This window comes from Lampetra planeri, chromosome 26 (assembly GCF_965212315.1).
Source record: "Lampetra planeri chromosome 26, kcLamPlan1.2.h2, whole genome shotgun sequence".
Taxonomy (NCBI): domain Eukaryota; kingdom Metazoa; phylum Chordata; class Hyperoartia; order Petromyzontiformes; family Petromyzontidae; genus Lampetra; species Lampetra planeri.
Window position 1 is genome coordinate 11478837 of NC_136132.1, and position 6220 is coordinate 11485056.

Sequence of the window (6220 nt, forward strand, 5' to 3'; positions counted from 1 at the left end):
AGGGAGGGACGACTCAGAGAGAGAGGGAGGGGCCGACTCAGAGAGAGGGAGAGGACGACTCATAGAGAGGGGACGACTCAGAGAGAGAGGGAGGGGCCGACTCAGAGAGAGAGGGAGGGGCCGACTCAGAGAGAGAGAGAGGGGACGACTCAGAGAGAGGGAGGGGACGACTCAGAGAGAGAGGACGACTCAGAGAGAGGGAAGGGACGACTCAGAGAGAGGGGAGGGACGACTCAGAGAGGACGACTCAGAGAGGGAGAGGACGATTCAGAGAGAGAGGGGACGACTCAGAGAGAGAGAGGACGACTCAGAGAGAGAGGGGACGACTCAGAGAGATAGGGGACGATTCAGAGAGAGTGGGGACGACTCAGAGAGAGAGAGGGGACGACTCCGAGAGAGAGGGGACGACTCAGAGAGAGAGGGGACGATTCAGAGAGAGAGGGGACGATTCAGAGAGAGAGGACGACTCAGAGAGAGGGAGGGGACGACTCAGAGAGAGAGGACGACTCAGAGAGAGGGAGGGGATGACTCAGAGAAAGAGAGAGGGGACGACTCAGAGAGAGAGGGGACGACTCAGAGAGAGAGGGGACGATTCAGAGAGAGAGGGGACGATTCAGAGAGAGAGGGAGAGGACGACTCAGAGAGAGAGGGGACGACTCAGAGAGAGAGGGAGGGGACGACTCAGAGAGAGAGGACGACTCAGAGAGAGGGAGGGGACGACTCAGAGAGAGAGGGGGGAGGGACGACTCAGAGAGAGAAGACGACTCAGAGAGGGAGGGGACGATTCAGAGAGAGAGGGGACGACTCAGAGAGAGAGGGGACGACTCAGAGAGAGAGGGGACGACTCAGAGAGAGAGGGGACGACTCAGAGAGAGAGGGGACGACTCAGAGAGAGAGGGGACGATTCAGAGAGAGAGGGGACGACTCAGAGAGAGAGGGGACGACTCAGAGAGAGAGCGGACGACTCAGAGAGAGAGGGGACGACTCAGAGAGAGAGGAGACGACTCAGAGAGAGAGGGAGGGGCCGACTCAGAGAGAGGGAGAGGACGACTCATAGAGAGAGGGGGGGACGATTCAGAGAGAAAGGGAGGGGCCGACTCAGAGAAAGAGGGAGGGACGACTCAGAGAGAGAGGGAGGGGCCGACTCAGAGAGAGGGAGAGGACGACTCATAGAGAGGGGACGACTCAGAGAGAGAGAGAGGGGACGACTCAAAGAAAGAGGAGGGGACGACTCAGAGAGAGTGAGGGGACGACTCAGAGAGAGGGGGGGACGATTCAGAGAGAGGGAGGGGACGACTCAGAGAGAGGGGACGACTCAGAGAGAGAGGGGACGACTCAGAGAGAGAGGGGACGATTCAGAGAGAGAGGGGACGACTCAGAGAGAGAGGGGACGACTCAGAGAGGGGACGATTTAGAGAGAGAGGGGACGACTCAGAGAGAGAGGGGACGACTCAGAGAGAGAGGGGACGACTCAGAGAGAGGGGACGATTCAGAGAGAGAGGGGACGACTCAGAGAGAGGGGACGACTCGGAGAGAGAGGGGACGACTCAGAGAGAGAGGGGACGATTCAGAGAGAGAGGGGACGATTCAGAGAGAGAGGACGACTCAGAGAGAGGGAGGGGACGACTCAGAGAGAGGGAGGGGACGACTCAGAGAGAGACAGAGGGGACGACTTAGAGAGAGAGGGGACGACTCAGAGAGAGAAGGGACGACTCAGAGAGAGAGGGAGGGGACGACTCAGAGAGAGAGGACGACTCAGAGAGAGGGAGGGGACGACTCAGAGAGAGAGGGGGGAGGGACGACTCAGAGAGAGAAGACGACTCAGAGAAGGAGGGGACGATTCAAAGAGAGCGGGGACGACTCAGAGAGAGAGGGGACGACTCAGAGAGAGAGGGGACGACTCAGAGAGAAAGGGGACGACTCAGAGAGAAAGGGGACGACTCAGAGAGAGAGGGGACGATTCAGAGAGAGAGGGGACGACTCAGAGAGAGAGGGGACGACTCAGAGAGAGAGGGGACGATTCAGAGAGAGAGGGGACGATTCAGAGATAGGGGACGACTCAGAGAGAGAGAGGGGACGACTCAGAGAGAGAGGGGACGACTCAGACAGAGAGGGGACGATTCAGAGAGAGAGGGGACGACTCAGAGAGAGGGGACGACTCAGAGAGAGGGGGGGCGATTCAGAGAGAGAGGGGACGACTCAGAGAGAGAGAGGGGACGACTCAGAGAGAGAGGGAGGGGACGATTCAGAGAGAGAGGGGACGACTCAGAGAGAGAGGGGACGACTCAGAGAGAGGGAGAGGGGACGACTCAGAGAGAGAGGGGACGATTCAGAGAGAGAGGGGACGACTCAGAGAGAGAGGGGACGACTCAGAGAGAGAGGGGACGACTCAGAGAGAGAGGGGACGACTCAGAGAGAGAGGGGACGATTCAGAGAGAGAGGGGACGACTCAGAGAGAGAGGGGACGATTCAGAGAGAGAGGGGACGATTCAGAGAGAGGGAGGGGACGACTCAGAGAGAGAGAGAGAGAGGGGACGACTCAGAGAGAGGGAGAGGGGACGACTCAGAGAGAGAGGGAGGGGACGACTCAGAGAGAGAGGGAGGGGACGACTCAGAGAGAGGGGACAACTCAGAGAGAGGGAGGGGACGACTCAGAGAGAGAGGAGAGGGACGACTCAGAGAGAGAGAGGGAGGGGACGACTCGGAGGCGCCAGGACGAAGAGCCACGGACAAGCGGGAAGGCAGCAGCAGCCCTGCGGCAAGGAGCCGGCGCTACCAACAATTGTCCAAGTTCTGCCGTCCTCTATACATTAAGATGTTAATGAGTTATTTATGCACGTGGGAGGAAACCGGAGAACTCGCAGAAAACCCACGCGTGCGTGCGAGGGGGCAACACTCTATCCCATACAGGTGGAAATAGATGGGAGCCCACAGTTTGTTTTGCTGCATCGTTTTTCCCCTGGCGACCAACCCACGCGAAATGAGTCTCGCAACATCTGTGCGTGATCCACCAACCCTCGCTGTTGAACTACAGACCACGTGCACCGTAGCCACCACCACCACCGCCACCGCCACCACCACCGCTGCCGCCGAACGGCTCAGCAACTTATCGTCCCGAGCCGGCGGCACGCAAAGCAGGGCTGCCACCATCAGCTGGGACGTCTCGGAGGCGAGCTGTTAACGACCTCGCCTGGTCTACAGGAGGTCGTGGGTTCGAGACCGACCCTGACGCCTCTGCTGTATATTCGGAGCTTGCGTGTCGCTCTCACCGTAGTCGCGTAGATTTGTCTCTCTGGGTCCTCCGGTTTTCCCCTCCACATTTGGAATCAACGTCACGCGTTTAAGAGTATTTGATTTCTGCAATACATGTGCAGGTGATGACGAGAAGTCGCTTCGTTCAGCTATCATTTGCGGCCAGGTCGCTTCTGAAACATAGCTATATGGCTCAGTGGGCTTTACCTGGCTAAAAAATAATAATGTTTAGTTTTAGCTGATCTCATCATGATCGTGGGACGACCCCTAATGATTTCATGATCTCGGGCGTGTGTGACTGACCGCACGTGCGTCAATATATTAAAACGCGTTACAAAGTTACAGCGGGTTAAACAGGATCATATTTCAGCGAACTGCGGTTAAATGACTTTTAAACTGCATTTCTATTCATCGTGATAGTGCAGCAAATCAAAAATACCGATACAATAACATTTGTTCACTACAATTTAAAGTTATGGGACAGCGATGTCGCGATAATCGTCATGTCGTGTTCGTAAAAGCGGAAGATGCGTTACCCTACTACGGTGGTGCCACGTGAGTTCGTGGTGAGCGGTGGCGCAGTGGTTAGCGCACTGCGCTACGAACACGGATAACATCAGTGGTGATGATATAGCTGAACCATGCCTGCACCCGCCACCCACTACGCTAACCCCACCAGCGTTGACCAGCGTGGTGAAGTATGGTCAAACAGCCCCCACGACTGAAACGGCTTGCAGAGGCCTTCATCCAGCAGTGGATTAATCATGGCTGAATGCAGGTGGCTGGTTCAGTGATAAGTGTCTGCGTGTCTCTGTCGGTGCATCAACTTCCGGCATGTCGACGGTAGTTGTTCCTATGCCGTGACAGGGCTTGGTCATAGGAATGTGGAATTCCCACCACCGGCTCAAACCATGAACGCAGATCTGCACAGGTTCGATAGTCTATTGGGCAGGCACTTGAACGTTGTGCTCATGCGTAGGCCCACTTTGTACAGCTTTCAGCGTCACACTACACGGGGAAGGCGAATTACTTGGTCCACCGATGACGAGGAACGTTGCGTGCTTTACCACATTTCTATTTAAAAAACTAAACTAGTTTTATTTTATTAGGTAAGGTCTACTGAGCGATATAGCTCAGAAGCAACGTGGTCAGAGATGATAACTCAACGAAGTGGCTTATCACGTGGATGTTTAGAACGGCCAAATCATCTCAACGCGCGTTTTTAAATGTGGAGGGGGAATAAAACCAAAGGACCCGGAGGAAAATCCACGCGACCACGGAGAGAGAGAGAGACACGCAGACTCCAAAATACAACAGGCGTCAGGGTCGGGATCGAACCCACGACCTTCTGCATACCAGGCGAGGTAGTTAACATCTCCTAGCCACCGTGGCGCCGATGCTACAAGACGGACCACACAGCGTGTGCCCCGGTGCCATGTGTGTGTTTGAGTTCGTGGGACTTGTTACTTAGGTACGCGGGACGTTCGGCCGAGTCTGCATGTCCCCCCCCCCGCCCCCCACGTGAGCCAGATCTGAGGCCCGAATTCCACACGGTGCAGATTGTTTCTCGTTACGACCAAAGAGATCGGCGACTCCGTGCCACATTCCAGCTCCTCCCGAGCCCTCCCGAGAACAACACGCGGCGTGCGCGGCACTCGGCCTCGTGCGTCCGCGCGCGCGCGCGTCCCGCGGTGTGTTCACGCCGCGTGTGAACGTGGCGTGTGCACTTCAAAGGCTGCACGGCAAATTCGATCGCAACGCTTGCCGGTGGCAGCCTTGCAGAGGCTAAACGACGCCCTGCGCCGGCACTGCGAGGTCTTCATACCGCAGTGGATTGACCACAGCCGCCGATGATGACGATGATGACCATAATGACCATCATCATCATTATAAAACAATGTTGTTATTATTAACTTGCACGTAATTGTAAAGCTGCGGGCCTATCATTCTCGGAATTGCACCAACAACCTCGGTTAAAGTATGTGCACAACGCCCTGCGTGTCATTCAACTTGGGCCCGTGATGAGGACACTCACCTGGTGACGGGCGGTGGATGCGAAGAGCAGGAGCCGAGCTGGTGTGGGGAGAAGAGGAGCAGACGAGGGGGAGCAGAGAAGGGAGTTGATGGCGAGGGAGGGGGGGGACAAAGGGGGGCGGGCAGGGGGGGGGCAAGGGGGAGGACGCGGGCATTGTGGTGAGACGGGGTTGAGAGGAGGAGCCTGTGGAGAGAGTGGAGCGAGGGGGGAGTGGGGAGGGTGATAACGGGGAGGGGAGAGAGTGGGGATTCGTTGAGAGGAGATGGAAAAGAAGATGACAGAGGAGAGTGGAGAAGGGAGGATGAGAGGTAGCGAGAGAGTTAGAGATGAGATGGTGGAGCGAGATGGGGGAATGGAAACAGGAGGGGAGAGAAGAGAGATAAGGCAGAGGATAGAGAGGAAGGGAGAGAGCGTCAGGGGAGGAGAGGCAGGGGAAAGAGAGGAGAGATGGAGAGAGGGAATCGGGAAGTGGAAACCGGAGAGCTGGGAGAAAGGGAGAGGGGGGCTCTGGAAAGAGGGGAGAACGGCGCTCAGAGATGAAGACAAACAGAGAGTGGAGCGAGCAGCATAGGGGATAGGAACAAGTGTTTTATAATGGAGAGGAGAGTGGAGGGTGGGGAGAGAGAGCAGGGAGAGCGGGGAGTGCCCGGGAAAAGTGGGGTCCGTGAGCGGCGATCGCTAGTTCGTGATTCTCGTCACCGGTTGATGTTTTAGTTTAACCGGTTAGAGCTACTCACCTATTTATACTTACTATTAAAAAAACAGCGCCTGCCATATAGATGTACTCGCCCCCCCCGCCCTAGGAATGTGGAATTCCCACCTCTGGCTGAGCCCCAAAGAAACACGAGCCGAGCTCAAAGCCACTTGGGACTTTTTTTACTTTAAAAATATAACCATGCTCCCTCCGCCCCCCCCCCCACACACACACCCTGG

General features: G+C 56.4%; 1 long non-coding RNA gene across 1 annotated transcript in view; it reads right to left on the minus strand.

Moving 5' to 3' along the window:
* LOC144727751 (uncharacterized) overlaps positions 1-5390 on the minus strand; it is a 34971-nt gene extending 29581 nt beyond the window's left edge. The window contains exon 1 of the long non-coding RNA XR_013587440.1: positions 5288-5390. This is a non-coding gene — a long non-coding RNA (uncharacterized LOC144727751). The remainder of the gene's footprint in view (positions 1-5287) is intronic.
* Between the last annotated feature and the right edge of the window lie 830 nt (positions 5391-6220).